General features: G+C 38.7%; 1 protein-coding gene across 1 annotated transcript in view; it reads right to left on the bottom strand.

Annotated features, from left to right (window-relative positions):
* The window catches only part of LOC140692914 (uncharacterized), a 79,120-nt gene that overhangs the window by 26,120 nt on the left and 36,955 nt on the right, over positions 1 to 16,045 (bottom strand). Inside the window, exon 7 of the mRNA XM_072957123.1 lies at positions 6,642 to 6,768. The gene's annotated coding sequence lies outside the window, so the exon portion shown is untranslated. The remainder of the gene's footprint in view (positions 1 to 6,641; positions 6,769 to 16,045) is intronic.

The following is a 16,045-nucleotide window of genomic DNA, read 5'->3' as shown; positions in this document are numbered from 1 at the left end:
GTAAGCATTCAATATGTGCTTACTTAATATTAATAAGAATATATTGCATTCTAGCAACCTTCAATCAATGTTTTATGACTTTGTCCAACAGACTACTGACAAACTGTTGGACGAACCACTTTGAGCAGATCAGCACAAGCATACTGGGAGAGGTAAGTGCTGACTCCAGTTACAGCTGCAGCCACCCAGCACTACGGGGCGGGGGCAGTTTGCTCAAACTCTTACATGTTGCTTGAGCATTTAGTTCTCATTATAGAATAAAGACAGTTGTTCTTTAGTCAAAGCTCCTGAAACATAAATCTTCAAAGATAGATGCAAATTAGGTTTCAAGTACAACACTCTCACTAGAATTTATTTGAAAATTATAGTCTTAGCTACTCCGCACATCAAAAGGGCATAATCTTAATGTATCTGACTAAATACACTGAAAGGGTTGTTTAAAAGTAATTAAGAAGAAGCCATTCAGAATAAGCTCTCAGTATCATCTGCACAAAGACCCACCCAAGGGTCTCATTTCTCACTTCCACATAGGTGTTTTCAAGTAGCTTACCTTGGGTCTTGGTTTCTTATAACACGGGGCGGGGAATAGTTGTGGATAGATTTATGTAGCAAATATATACCAAGGGTATTTGTTGTGAAGGAATTCTACAAATAAGAAGATTGATACATAGTCCCACCCATAAGAAATTCAGCCTTTCCATTTACAACAGCATTAAAAATAAAGTGAGAGATACATTTAACAGAAATTTACAAGATTTGTACATTGAACTTTTTGAAGTATCACCAGAATAAATTTTAAAAGATCTACATATATGGAAGACATCCCATTTTCATGGAATGATTGACAATATTATTAAAAATGTTAAGAATCCTCAAAGTGAACTATATATTCAGTGGAATCCCTATCAAAATTCCAGCTGACTTCTATGCAAAATTGAAAAACTGGTCCCAAAATTCACATGGACGTGCAAGGGGCCCAGGACAGCAAAAACAACCTTGAAAAAGAAGAGTAAAGTTGGAGGACTCACTTTAAAGTGTACTAAAATGCTATAGTACTAAGTCAGTATGATACTGGCATAAGTTTGGATAAATAAGTCTAAGAGACACAATAAAAACCCACGGGGAAATCTTACATTTACAGACACTTTTCCACTAGGGGGCCAAAAACACTCCATTGAAAGAATAGTCTATTCAACTAATGGTTCAGGGACAGCTGGGTATCTGCAGGCAAAAGAATCAATCTGGAATCTGAACACCCATATTTTATATAACAAATAAAATTAATTGAAAATAGATCACAGACAGAAATGTAAAAATTAAACCTATAAACTTTCTAAAAGAAGACACAGTATAAATCTTTGTGGGCCTAGGATAGGCTTTGGTTTCCTAGATACAAAACCAAGAGCACAAGTGATAGAAGGAAAAAGCAGATAAACTGGACTTCATCAAAACTAAAACCTTTTTCTTACAAAGGACATCATCAAGAAAGTGAAATGACAGGGGAAAAGGGTATCTCAAGTCAGAGAGTGCGTGCTTTGCAAAAAAATAAAATAAATCTTTACATCAAACTACCTCCCTTGTAAAGAAATTGTTTTAATGTTTAAAAAAATATAGTTAAAGGACAATGTGCAGAATAGAAGAAAAATTTTGCAAAGCATGTATCTAATAAGAGAGTAGTATCCAGGATATATAACGAATGCTTACAACTGAACAATACAAAAAAATACACCCAATTTTTAATTTTACCACGAATTTAAATAGATATACAAATGGCCAATAATCATATGAAAAGATGCTCAGCATCACTAGGGAAGTCAAAAACAAAATGAGATCTCATTTTACACCCACTAGGATGGTTATAACCAAAACATGGACAATAACAAATGTCGTTCAGGAGGCAGAGAAACCTCATATGCGGCCAGGGGAAAGGAACAATGTTGCAGCTTCTTTGGAGAAGTCTGGTATTTCCTCAAAAGCTTAGAGTTATATGTCTCAGCAATTCCACTCCTACATATAGAGTCATCTCTCAATATCCTTGGGGGGTTGGTTTCAGGAACCCCACACCCTGGATACCATAATCCAAGGATGTTCGAGTCCCTTTACAATCAACCATCTGGATTCATGTAGTGGAAACTACAGATATGGCGGGGCAAATGTACAGCCAACAGAATGAAAACATATTCTCATAAAAAATTTCACATCAATATTCATAGCAGTATCATTCAGAGTAGCCAAAAGTTACTAACAATATCCATCCATCAATGAACGGATAAACACATTTACCAAGAATAGGCCCACAAACTTTTGGTCATTGAAACTTTGACAAAGGAGGTGAGAACATACAATGGAGTAAAGACAGCCTCTTCAGCAAATGGTGTAGGGAAAACTTAACAGCTGCATGTAAATCATTGAAGTTAGACTACTCCCTCACAGAATATACAAAAATGAATACAAAATGTGTTAAAGACTTAAACATGTAGACAAGACACTATAAACCTCTTAGAAGCAACCATAGGCAAAACATCTGACATACATCTCAGCAATGTTTTCCTAGAGCAGTCTACTCAAGCAATAGAAAAACAACCAAAAATATACAAGAGGGATCTAATTAAACTTACAAGCTTTTGCACAGCTATGGAAACAGTAAGCAAAACAAAAAGACAACCAACCTATGGAATGGGAGAAAATATTTACAATAAATGAAACTGCTAGGGGCTTAATTCCCAGAATATGTAAACAGCTTTTACACTTAATAAGAAAGAAAAACAAACAATTCAATTCAAAAATTGGCAGAAGTCCTAAAGAAACATTTCTCCAATGAAGACGTATAAATGGCCAGTAGCCACATAAAAAAATATTCAATATCATTATCAGAGAAATGCAAATCAAAACTGCAATCAAGTATCACCTCTCACCAGTCAGAATAGCCATCATTCAGAAGTTCACTGACAATAAATACTGGAAAGTCTGCGGAGAATTGGGAACACACCTACACTGTGGTGGGGATACAGTTTGGTGGAGCCATTGTGGAAAAGTGTATAGATGTTCCTCTAAAGACATAAAATTGACCTCCCAGATGACCCAGCAATCCCACTCCTGGGCATATATCCAGAAGGAAACCTAATTGAAAAAGACACCTACACCCCAATGTACACAGCAGCACTATTTACAATATCAAGACATGGAAGCAACCGAAATGTCCACTGAGAGATGACTGGATAAAGAGGTTGTAGCATATTTGTCCAATAGACTACTATTCAGCCATAAAATAATAATAAAATAATGACATTGGCAGCAACATCAATGGACCTGGAGAATGTCATTCTAAGTGAAGTAAGCCAGAAAGAGAAAGGAAAATACCACATGAGATTGCTCACATGTGGACTCTAAAAAAAAAAAATAGAAAGAAACAAAAAAATAAACTTATCTACAGAACAGAAACAGACACAGAGACATAGAAACCAAACTATGGTTACCAGTGGGGAGAGGGTGTGGGAAGGAATAAACTGGGAGTTCAAGATTTGCAGATACTGAGTATGTAAAGAATAAACAGCAAGTTTATACTGTATAGCACAGGAGAATATATTTAATATCTTATAGTAACTTATGTTTAAAAAGAGGATGAAAATGAATACAGGTAGGTTCCTATTTAGCGGAAGTGTTGTGCTGTACACAAGAAACTAACACAAAATTATAAACTAACAAGACTTCAATGAAAATATTTTTAAATAGACCAAAAACGAAAACAAAGGAAAAGGATATTATCAAGCAAAAAGAATAAAGTACTGATTCAGGCTACAATTATGGATGAACCTTGAAACTTTATGCTAAAATAAGCCAGACACAGAAAGCCAAATAGTGCCCTTTAAAGTGAACTGTATCTAAGCGTTTATTGTACTACTCCTGTAAATTTTCCAGAGGTTTGAAATCTATCAATATCAAAATAAAATGTATTATGCATTAAAAACTTAAAACGCTTCCTCACAGGAGGGCTTTAATTATTAAATGCAGAAACGCATATAAAGCTCTTGGAAAAACAATTTGCACGTCCACACACAGTCACTGCTGTCACTGCCACTCAGAGGGTGGTGACAGCGCTGATGAGAGCTGCCTCCACTCGCTCCCCTGCAGAAAGGAGTGAAGGCCTGAGCTCTGCCATGCAGGGTGAGCGTGAACCTGAGTCATACACAGCCACGTTCCAGACTCTGCGTTACCCAACTTTCTTATACAAACTGCAACATGTAATGTAAACACGCTAGAGGGATTTATCTTACAACACAGGGAATACAGACAATGTTTTACAGTAACTATAAATGGAGCATCTATTGTACACCTGAAACTAATATCATATTTTAAATCAGCTATATTTTTATGAAAAATTAAAAAATATTTTTAAAATGCTATCACTTTAATATTCAATTCGGTTTTTAAGTTACTACTAAACAGCTCAGAATGTATAAAAGCATTTAATTGTGCTGTTTGCTTACATATTTATTTACATTCAGCCTCTTGCTAAAAGAGAATTTAAACAATTCTGTTAAACACAGCTTAACAACCATAACAACAAAAGGCAAAACGGAGAGTGAAGAGAAAATGGAGATTCAATACTTAAATGAAACCAGGGGGAAGTAAACTCATAAAAATGGATTCCATGAAGTCAGGGCAAGTGTTAAGGCTGACTAGAAATTCAGCTGTAGGATTCTTGGCAGCGAAACCAAAAAGAAAAGATGATGGGGCGGGTGGTAGAGCGTGTGCTTAGCGTGCACGGGGTCCTGGGTTGAAGCCCCAGGGCTTCCACTAACAGGTAAATACATCTAATTAACTGCCCCCCTAAAAGATCACCAAAGAAAAGAAAAAGAGAAATTTCTTTCCCAAAGAACCCTGATATTAAATTTGGATTAAATATTAAAAAAAAGAAAAAAAGAAAAATTCAAAAGATAAGTGACACTGAAGGAAAACCACAGCTGGGCTAACAAGCTAAGTCACAAATCAAAGTGTGATAAGTGTCGGTTTCCTGATCTAAGTTTTGCTGGGCTACCTGGTATATCTGAAGTTTAGTGTCAGTTTACTGGGCTAATAAGCTAACCCGAAAATCCAAGGTCAACAGTTGTCAGTAACGTGATCTGTTCCAAATTGATAAGCTTCAGTGTACTGATTCCTTGCTTTTTGTTGTTTGAGCCTTATTGGGTATTAGCCCCATACTTGTAATTAACCCTATAAAACCTCATGTGCACGTCTTGGAGGTGCTCAGAGCTTTGGAAAAGAAACCCCTCTGAGCCCGCCAGCGCAATAAATCTCAGTACTCCAACCCTCTGTGTGATTCTTATTTCTTGGCTGGCCTTTTGTTTCCATAACAACACAAGCGATAATGCCCGTGAGATAAATCTGGGGAGGCTGCTGGTTAGTCGCCATGTCTCACGTGGGAAAATCTGAAACATCCTTCTCACCACTCAGAGTCATCATAAGCCCACACCACACCTCCTGCCGTTAAATGCAGGAGCACGGTTAGGGCCCGGCCTTTGCTGTCTTTGTGTCATCACAGTGAGACAGGATGGAAGGGGGAAGAGCACAGCCATTCAAGGAAGGCCGCAGCAATTGACATCAAAATGGTGAAGGATTCAACCCCCAATAGGCCTTGAGGCTCAGGATGAAGAGATTTAACTTCTAGCAGATCTTGAGATTCAGTAAACATCCATTGTAATAGTAACCTGGTGAATAACATGCCCCAGGCACCATGGCAGTCCCAATGATAGCCACAAAAGGTCAAAGGGTGGGAAATGGCCAACTCCCTGGGAATCCTAGCCCCTTGCCCTAAGGCTGGTCCTTCTACTTATTAGCATATGAAACCACCAAGCCCAAGAAAACAAGCAACACAGCGCCACCTCGCGGTCACCACTCTCTCTCCCTCTTTGGAGAAGACAGACCTTCTGTCTGTGGGGTGTGTACCTACTTCTAATCTGTGCATGAAACCCCCACACCTCGTGACGTTTCTCTTGCATTTCAATGTATCTGTCTGAATATATATACCTTTACTCAACACTGGCTTGCTCTTGAATTCTTTACTGCATGAAGTCAAAGAACAAAATCTGGTGGGGCACATCCCAGGGGCTCAACGAATTCCTGGGATACAGCCCTTCTCATGCCCAACGTTTTTTATTCTTGTATCAACAGGACTGGGCTGTGAAGTGACGTCTGAGGCCCCAGCTAAGGGACAGAACCAGCTTCCAGGGTTCCAATTTGCGGGCAGCCTCTCCCCCAGCTTGGGCCTTGGGGTCTGCCCGGTTCTCTGTGTTTCTCTGTTGTGCTGACTCCCCACCCATACAGCGTACTCCTAGGCCTGTCCCCACAAAACCCTTCTCTCCAAAATACAAGCACGTCATGTCACAATCCTCTTGTTCAACCAGGAAATGTTCAGCCCACTTTTTTCCTCCCCAATAAATTACCCAACTGTCCTCCCTCCCATCACATCACTTCTTTCTTTGTGAGAACTCTGCACTCACCACACCCCATCATGAACACAGGTGTCTTGCTGGCTGTGACCGAGATGTTTCTTTCTCACACAGCAAGCGTCCTTTCACTTTCCACTTGTTACCTTAAAAAAGCCTTTCCTGAGTCACCCACCCCTCTGATTATGAACTCACAATGTGCTGAAGTTGCAGTCACTATGTGCATACATCCCAGTTTTGGCTAGGTTTCCATCACAAGATCTTCATTAAGGAGCTGCATCAAGAAGTTATACAGGGTATTCTTACATCAGAGTGGAGGAACCTGCAAAAAATTTAAACGGCTTTGAAGAGAGTGTTAACCAGGGACAGAGATGTCGTGGGTCCTAGTCAAAAGTGTCATGAGGAAAAATGTTCTCCCAAGGCTCAGAGTGGCTTCTGAACACAGAATCCTCAGGGAGGAGGTGACAGGCAGTGATTAGGGTGGGTGATACAGGTTACGCTCCCCCAGCTGGGGAAGAATAGGTTTTTTTCTTGTTTTCCAAACAATTTCTTACTATCTTTTTCTCTTATTGCCACATACCATTTCCTACGAATTAAGCATATCAATGTCAGTCATTTGGGCCACTTGGGAGAAGCTACACGATGCCATTCACAGGGATGGGGCATGACAGCCACACCAGTCTAGGTTGAAAGACCAGTGGGGGTATTTGCAAGGTAATCACGGGCATGCAACAAACTCCCCAGCTTCAATGACCTCATCTCAAAGCTGGGGTCAATAAAACTACCAAGCAAATTGCGTGAAGATTATGGCCAATGTTTACTAGGTAAGTGCCCGTGAAAGCTGCCGCTTAATGGGGAATGAGTACGATCAACGAGGCCCTGTCTACCTGGCCACACGCGCCCTGCCTTCCTGCCTTGGTGCAGCAGTAGAACTTGTTTAGCTGAGATGAACACCCCCAGAGCAGCCCAGACGGGAAAGCTCCCAGCTCTGCACGGCGAGAAGTGTTCCTTTCCTTCTCAGAGCTGATCACAGTTTGCTGTCGTCTGTTTTTATGTTTATCCCTTTTGTAACTCCCTCTCCTCCGGAGTTTTTGCTCAAGCAGCACAGGGCCAGGTGTGTCTTGGGTCCTGCCGGATATTCTGGGCAGGGAAACAGCCAACTCCATATCTGGCTCTGGTGCTGAACGGAGAGAGCAGAAGGCCCAGGGGCCCATGCTGAACTGAGGCCCCTGCACCCAAAATTATGGTCTGACCTTGGGCAAATTACACAGTCTTCTTTACCCTGACATTCCTCATCTGTCCATGAAAATAACTGTCCATGTCACACAGAGTTACAAGTATTAAAGGAAATCAACAAATTCACAACCTAGCCAAGGGGCTACAAGTGCATCCTCAACAGACAAATGCTGCCTTTACGGCTCTGACGCACGCTAAGCGGGGCGGCCCCACACAGTGAACACTGCTAAGTGCCAGGGTGTTAAATGCTTCATGTGTGCTATAATACTCTTTAGATCTTACAACAATCCCAGGAAGAAATGAATATTATCATGCCCATTTCACAGATTCACCAACAGGTTGAGAGTATGCATTCTATTCCAAGGCCCTATGGTGAAGAAATGGCAATTTAAACCGGAATCTGGGCCCAGGCCTTGGCTCCATCTCTCTCACATCCACCTGACCACTTGCCTATGAATTCCATCTGTCCAATATAAAAGTTTGCAGCTGGCCATCTCTTAAAATCACTATATATTTATTTATATATATATAAATTGATAGGCATATGATGGATTTTTTAATTTGGAAAAACTTTTAATTGGTGAAAGTTTAAAGAGATCTCATTATAAACGGCTGTTTTATTGGTACCTATTAAAATAAAGTTTAAATGCAGAAAAATATATCTAATGGTTAACCTAAGAACTCAGATATAAAAATATAACTGGTTTGAAAAGCTACATTTTTGTTTTTCCTTTCTGATAAATGTTTCTAGAGATGCTAATAAAAACTTAGTATAATTAATGTTAATTAGGTTGAATAACTGGAAAAAGGATTGTAAAAATGTCAAAAAAACAGATAAGTGGCTTATCCCAAAAGGATAAATATTTTTATATGGTTATTTTGAATGAGATAAATAAAATGGACATTTTTGGATTTACATACAGGGTTTTGATACTACACTACGTAAAGTTAAAAAAAAAGGGCCAAAGAGTTCACCTACTCCCCCCCAACATTAAAGTTCAAACAAGTCCGTTTTATTTACCACAGTTTAAAATATATTTATATGTAGACTGAAATACTTGATCAAGGATTGGGACAACAGACCAATTAATGAAATTAAAAATCGAGAAGGGCCTAAGCTCTTTGGCTGAAACTTGGGCATCCTAGAGACTTCTATATAATTATATACAATGTACACCCACAAAAAAAAGGTTTCTGTCACTCCTTCTAGAAATAAGAATTATTGATTAAACTTAATAAATATAAAAATTAAAGGTATAAGATTTAATAAAATTGAGATAAAAGTTTGTGAAATTGGTATATTTAGATGGTCTTTATATAAACCTTTTGCTTATGTTGTGGGATAGATATGTTTCAGTGGAAAAAAGCTTCCCTTTCTTGGTATTATAAGGCTGGGCACATGTCTATCCCTCTGAAAATATTAATTGAACAAATTAAAGGAAACCAATATAGTTACTTGAGACGTCCAATATAACGTAAATCTAAAAAGTAATTTGAGTAGCTAAAAAAAAAAATATAGGTTTACCCTGGGTTTAACTTATAACTCAAGGAAAAGAGACCTTAATAAATGTCTTATGCAAGCTTTGGAAGACAAAATAAAGAAAACCTTAGTTTTAAAACATGGAATTCTTTGTTTACAGCTCTTCTCACTGATACAAAAATGCCAATTAAGGAGATAAAATTGGGTCTGGGTGACAGAGCATTTATCTGGGGACCTGGAAGAGAGTGTCTTTGTCTTGCAGATCAGAAATATAAATACAACAAACAGTGACCTAGGACTGAGCCTAATTAGCTCAACGAAATAAAACTTGAGGCCATGAAATTTTTGGCATTTTAGAACTCAGAACTCTGACGGGTCCTTCAGACTTTGTGAGGAAATCTTAATTATCTGTTTCATAAATAGTAAGCCTTAGTGATTTGAGCAAGCAAATTCAGCTTACTCCAACTATTATTATAAATATAAGTAAGTTTTAAAGTGAAGCTATGAGATCTCTAGCTTTTGTCTGTTTATAAGCCTGCATACAGATTATAGAAGTGAGATATTTCTACTGCTAAAAAAAAAAAATTTCGAAGTCAAAGAGCTCTGCTTAATTGATGTAAAAATATAAGAGCTTAAAAATTAAGTATTTTTAAAATAAAAACTTAACAAATTGACTTTCAGTGTCATGTGAATTGGAAAATATTCAATATTAAGGTAATATTTGATATTGTTTAGTTTAAGTATGTTCCAATAAATATAGACATCTTTAAAATCATCCATCTTAACTATAATACCTTTACTGTACCTAGGTTTAATGAAAGTCAAATAAGATCCTGTTATATCTGTTGCAGATTTGTCAAAAAAAAAATAACACTAATGTGCTGTGGTAAAATTTTAAGTAAATTAAATGCAAATGAGATGAGAGCTTTGGGTAAATATTTAAAATATATTTTTAAAATGTATGCTTAAAATAATCTCTAAATGTTTGATATCTTTAAATTCTAGAGTTGTGCTAAATTAAGTTAAATGACAAGATTTTATTAAATATCTATGCCATTTTCAGATAAAATAAGATTGAAATATGAATTACTTAACATTTAACTTCCTCTTACAGTGAAACTAAAGGTGTTTAGAAATATTAATAAATGGTTGGTATCACACAGAAATAGTCTCTATTAGTAAGGGAATGATCTCAGTATCCTAGGAAAGTAATATAAATGCGTAAAGGAAGATGTAAGAATGGAATAATACTTTGTTAATGAAAAATAGTGACTTTCTCCTGAAGCTGGTTACCTCTGAATGGAAGACAAAATAAGGGACACACTAATATAAGTATAGAAAGCTGTGGAAGGCTTGTGGAAAAGGAACCCTGAGGAAAGTTTTGTACGTGGTCATAATTGGCTAAGTTTAGAATCAAATTGGGCAACGTAAATGAATCTTAGAACTTAGCTGGAACAAGATTAGATTTGGTTTTCTCTCTGTTAAGAGGAAAAAATTTTCTTAAAATATTAATCCACCTTCAGTAACAGATTGTAAAACTTCTTATACCACTTAGCTGATCTGTTCTGCCTTTACATTTGATATATTTTCTTGTTAATGAATTAGTACTACATTACAGTGATCTATATGTTTATCTGATCAAGTGTTCTGAAATCTTTCAAAAAGCTCCCCAAATATAAAATTCTAATTAATTAAATAAAAATTAATTTAATTAATTAAAATTCTTTTAATCTCCAGTTAAGTTTGGGATGCTACAGAAGGCCCCTGAAACATCCCAAAGAGAGATTTTTAACTATAAAGTTTCATTTGGCATTTTAAATAACATGGAATTGTCAAATGAATCATAAAACTTCTAAGGTAATATTGAATGAGAAATATTATTAATATAGGTATTGTAGAAATTATATGGACTCCCTAAAATTCTGGTTTATCTGAAATGTTACCAGTGATAATTATGGGTATAGTGAACAGGTTTCTTTATTGATTATAGTGTAACGGTGTTTAACCATGCTTTTAAATCTTTTGTCATTTATAGACAGTTAATTGTTTTCTTCTGATGGTTTTGCAAAATGCTTTCTCTTCAAGGAGATTTACTGATTTCTAATAAATTTCAAACTACAGCACTGAACTAAACTGGGTAAGACATTTTAAAGTTCTAATGAAAACTCTCATTAAAAGAATTAGTTACATGGGACTGATTAACCAGCTGAATATGGTTATAATTTTTGATATTGTTTGAAATACTACTGCCTTTTAACCTGTTTCCCAGACATAAAGAATCTCTTCTCCTTAAGCTAGTTATGGTTCACAGCAATTTGATAAATTATAACTATGTATACAGACTTGGAACCGTTATCTTTTCTCTCTATCTGATCCCTCAAAAGACTAAAAATACTTAGGTCCCCAGATGCTCTATCAAACAAATTAGGGAGATCATCTCCTAAGAGATATAGGAGTATAAAGGTATTTTAAGGATTTTAAAGAGAAAAGAATTTACCTAAATCTGTAAGGCAAAAATCCATGAAAAGCCTTGACGTGGCTTTCTTGGCCTTAGAAAACCTTATTAACATTCTACCCTGAGACTCCGTATTAAAACTTCCAACACAGTCAATTTAAAAAGCCTATATGATCAAATAATCAGATTTAATTTGTAAAGAAATTAATCTTGATTTGGCTATATTTGAGAAAACTGAGGGTAACTTTAGAGAGAAAAAAATTATATTTTAGTCGATATTAAATTCTAGTTTTGTTAATTGAGGTCCATATTTACTAAGACACTTCCCAGATCATTCCTTGCTGTTATGTCACACTGCTGTACAGTTTAATTGAATTATGAAAAGAATACTCTAGGTTTGATTCTGAAGCTCAGTAATCTATCCTTGGGTAAAATTCCAATGAACCATGACCTGCAGCCAGGGGATTATACATACTGCAACAGGCATGACTTAAAGAACTGTCTCCAACCTGAATGGAAAGACCCTTTTTCAGATACTCTTAACTAGACCATACACACCAAAGCTGAAGGAAACGGAGTCTCGGATTCATTTCCTATCTGAAACAGCCCCTGCAGTGCACTGGCTTATAGAGCGCTGCTCACCTTAAAACAATGCCCAAATGGAGAAAAAGCTTCCATACTAGGATGAGAAGAAGACGACATCTGAGCTAGACTGCTGACCCAAGACACCGGACCAGGACTGTATACCAATTACTTTGATAATTTCTCCAACCTTTGATTATGAACTACTCCAATTGTTAAGTTTATGATAAATTACCTATGTCTAGTACTTCTGTGTTACCTTGGTGGGTTTCCCTAATACAAGGCTCTAACTAGGTAGCCCTCAGAAACATTATTCTAAAAAGAAATTATAGTTCTGTTTAGGCCACTGTTGATCTTACAAGGTGGGAGATTTCAACTGGCCAATTAATACCTGCTCTGACCCTGACCATAAATATGAACTTTCTCATAGGATCAAACTCAGAAACACAAGCAAAATTTTAACCCAAAAATACAACTTCTCGACTATTAAATTCTTACTCGTGACTTTATTAACGTTACTAGCTGTATTACTTATATCCTGTCTATTTTATAAAATTGTTGTCTGTTACATTTCCCAATGTGTAACTAGGCCCACAAGATTGATGATGGCTAAACATCTTGAAGAAACAGATAAAATTTATAACCCTGAATAAAATAAATATAATAGTGTGATTCTAGGTATGGGAATGAGCAAAGAAGGTTAAACACTTCCTGGATCATAATAGAGTAGTAAGACAGGTGATCCAGAGAACTTTTAGTATCAACAGGGCCTGATAAAAAAAACTAACACCTTGAATGGCAACTCAGAAGATTCTTCACCTGAACTAGGAATGAGCCATCCTAGCAATGTGGGACAAAATTGGTCATGAAATTTCTCTCAAAATATTGGTCGAATTTAGGACCAAGGGGGAACACTGTGAATGAAAATACTACAATGTGCATGAAAATACTGCAACCATGACAGTAAACAAAGAATGCTGAATCCGAGTCATCAGCGGCTGCTGCCAAACCCCAGCGAGTACATGCCTACAGCCCGGCCTCTCAGCCACTCACAGTGGTGCCCTCTGAGCAGACTCAGAGTAAGAAAGGACAGGATACTGGCCCTAGATAGCCAGGGGCTTGCCAAAGGAATGAATTCAATGACCCAAATGTTTGCTTCCCACCATACATAGAAAAGCAGTAAATACTTGAACTTGAGATATCTGGTTTTCTTTAGATAACAAGCAATATTTTATTGTTCCAATTACCTGATCTTTGTTGTAAAGATTCTATTTATCCTAGCTCCTCCCCTACCTCTTGGGAGCAGTCCCTCAGAGTGATCTGAGAGGCTGTCATCCCGGCTCGAGTCCTCCAGCCAAATAAACCAAATCCCTTAACATTTAGGCTGAACGTTTATTTCAATGAAGTCCCAGAATAGACACAACTCATCAATTCTGTAATGGAACACACTGAATCAGGAACCAAAAGCGTGTTTTAGTCCAGAAAATCTCCAGGTTCCTATTTCTTCCTGTCATTATACAATCCCTCCAGAACTCATTACTTTGCTGTCTGCTCCTCTGGCAACCAAACTCAGAGAAGAGTCAACTCAGCAGAGCACCATGCTGGGGAGAACCCCCCGCAGAAGCACTGCAGGCTGCCTTCCCTCCCGCACGCTCTGCTGACCCTTGGTGTCCTCCGTGGAGACCAGGCCAACACAGCTCTTCCCAACAGCTGCAAAGTCGCTCACGTTAAGTAAATCATTTTATTTTATATGATATTTTACGTATATACCCATCTCTGAAAACAGCTTTGCCAGAAGCCCAAATCTTCAACATTAATCTGCAAAGGCAAATCAGGTCCCCAAGGGAAAACAAGTCTTAAGACGACGCTAAGGCCTCCAAAGTCCTCTCCACGACCATGAACCAAACTGCCTGCAGGTCTGCAGCTGCAGGAGGCTACATGTCTGCTTTTAAAGCAACCCCTTTCTGCCCTCGGGTGCTACAATGCCCTTTTATGCCCTCCCATCACAGGGCAAGAGCAGCCGCTGCAGAACCTTGCAGGGCAGCACTGACAGGACTGGACAAAGGGGATCAGAGCTAAACAAAGCATTCTGATGACACGAGCTTGTCACTGTGTCTCTTTACAGATGTAGATATATATAGAGAGAAGTGGGGTGATATTGCTCAAAGTCACACAGCTAATAAGTGGCAAAGTATATAACTCTGCTCCTCCCTCCTGTGTGACGCCCAACTGGGACAACCACAGGGTTCTCTCGTGGCTGCCTGAACAGTCTTTTCCTATCACTCATGACACACAATAGTGTCTGAACTTAGCCTGCATTTGCAGCATCTTTTCCCTCCAGTTTCTCAGGAACAAGGCTGTTCGGGCCTGTATGAATTCCGGCTTCCTGAAATCTCCGTGCTCAGGCTGGTCTTGCCTGTGCATCCGGCCCGCTGCTCAGAGGCTCTTCCTCCCCTGCAGGAGGACGTTTCTAATCTTCACAGGGACACAACCTCAGGGGAGCTCTCCTCTCGCCCTCAGCATGGCAGGTGTCCCAGGCCTCATCCCGAGCAGCCCCGTTAGGACGGTGTCTGCCCAGCTCTGCTAGTCAGATCAGCAGCCTCACTGCCAGGGATTATACCCAGGTCACACTGCAAACCTACTGCCCGCCTCACAGCCCCCAGCCAGCAGGTCACCTGGAAGTCACAGCAAGTGCCCCACCCAATCCAGAAGTCTCTTCTTTTGCCAGCACCACTGATGAATGGTTTCCAACCTTCGGTCAGTTTCGCACAAAACAGCACCTTCAACTGTGAAACGGGTGGTTTTTCTTCTGCACCTCATCCTTACTGGAAACGTAAAGGGAAACCAAAAGGCCTTTTCTCAACCCTTTTCTGATGAAACCCTCCCACCCACAATACTCATATGCTCAAGAGCTTTGGATCCACATGATTTTCTTTCTCTTAGGCTAAGTGGCTCAAAAAACTAAGGGATTCTTTCTCCTTTGAGGGTATTAGCACTCAGTTTCTCGGCTTTAATCTGTTTTTGTCTCTCTCTTCAGTGACCCTAGCAGTTGCCACCTCTTACTCCCTTCAGCAGCCTCCCTCCCAACTTCTAGTCTAGGAAATCAGCTGTGATGAGGGGCATGGGGGCAGTCACAGAAGATGCAACTAAGGCACAGAGAGGCTACATAATTTGCCCAAGAAATCACCTTGAACCACCAACAGAGTGTGTCACGTCCCTCTGTTTAACTCTAATGCTAAGCAAGTTAACTTTTTGTAGATTATGTTTATAAACAGATGAGGTATGAAAATACATACAAGGACACACATCAACTCTAAGATATTCATTAACTCCACTATTTTGTTTCTATTTATTTTATTTCTTTTAAAAAATTAAGAACCCCTGCAGTCAATATAGCAAAATGTTACTGGGTTTTAAATCCAGAATATACAGGGGTTGTGTCATTACTCATTCTTGTATGTATTTTCACAAGACAAAATGATTTGAAAGTCTCTCTCCCCGCCCCTACTCACTACTGGCTCTCACCAGAGCTCCCAGACCACACATCTAACAGCCTTTCACTTTACCCACAGCTGAACTCATCAGTTTTCCCCCAGAACTCCCTCTGCTGCTTTCCCTCCTCAGAACACAGCAGGACCATTATTTAACTCATTAATCCACCCAGAAACCTGGGCCTTACTCCATCCTACCTTCACAGAAATCATTGATCCTTTCCTCTTTACCATCTAAACATGCCTTCAATCTGTTCGCTTTTACCCACTGACCGTCCCACCGCTCAAGTGGAAGCCAACAACACTGCCCACCTGGACTCATGAGTCTCCCAAGTGGCCCCACAGCCACTCTCCC

This window comes from Vicugna pacos, unplaced genomic scaffold (assembly GCF_048564905.1).
Source record: "Vicugna pacos unplaced genomic scaffold, VicPac4 scaffold_19, whole genome shotgun sequence".
In the NCBI taxonomy this organism is placed as follows: domain Eukaryota; kingdom Metazoa; phylum Chordata; class Mammalia; order Artiodactyla; family Camelidae; genus Vicugna; species Vicugna pacos.
The sequence above is the reverse complement of the archived record's forward strand: the minus strand, read 5'-3'. Positions and strand labels throughout refer to the sequence as shown.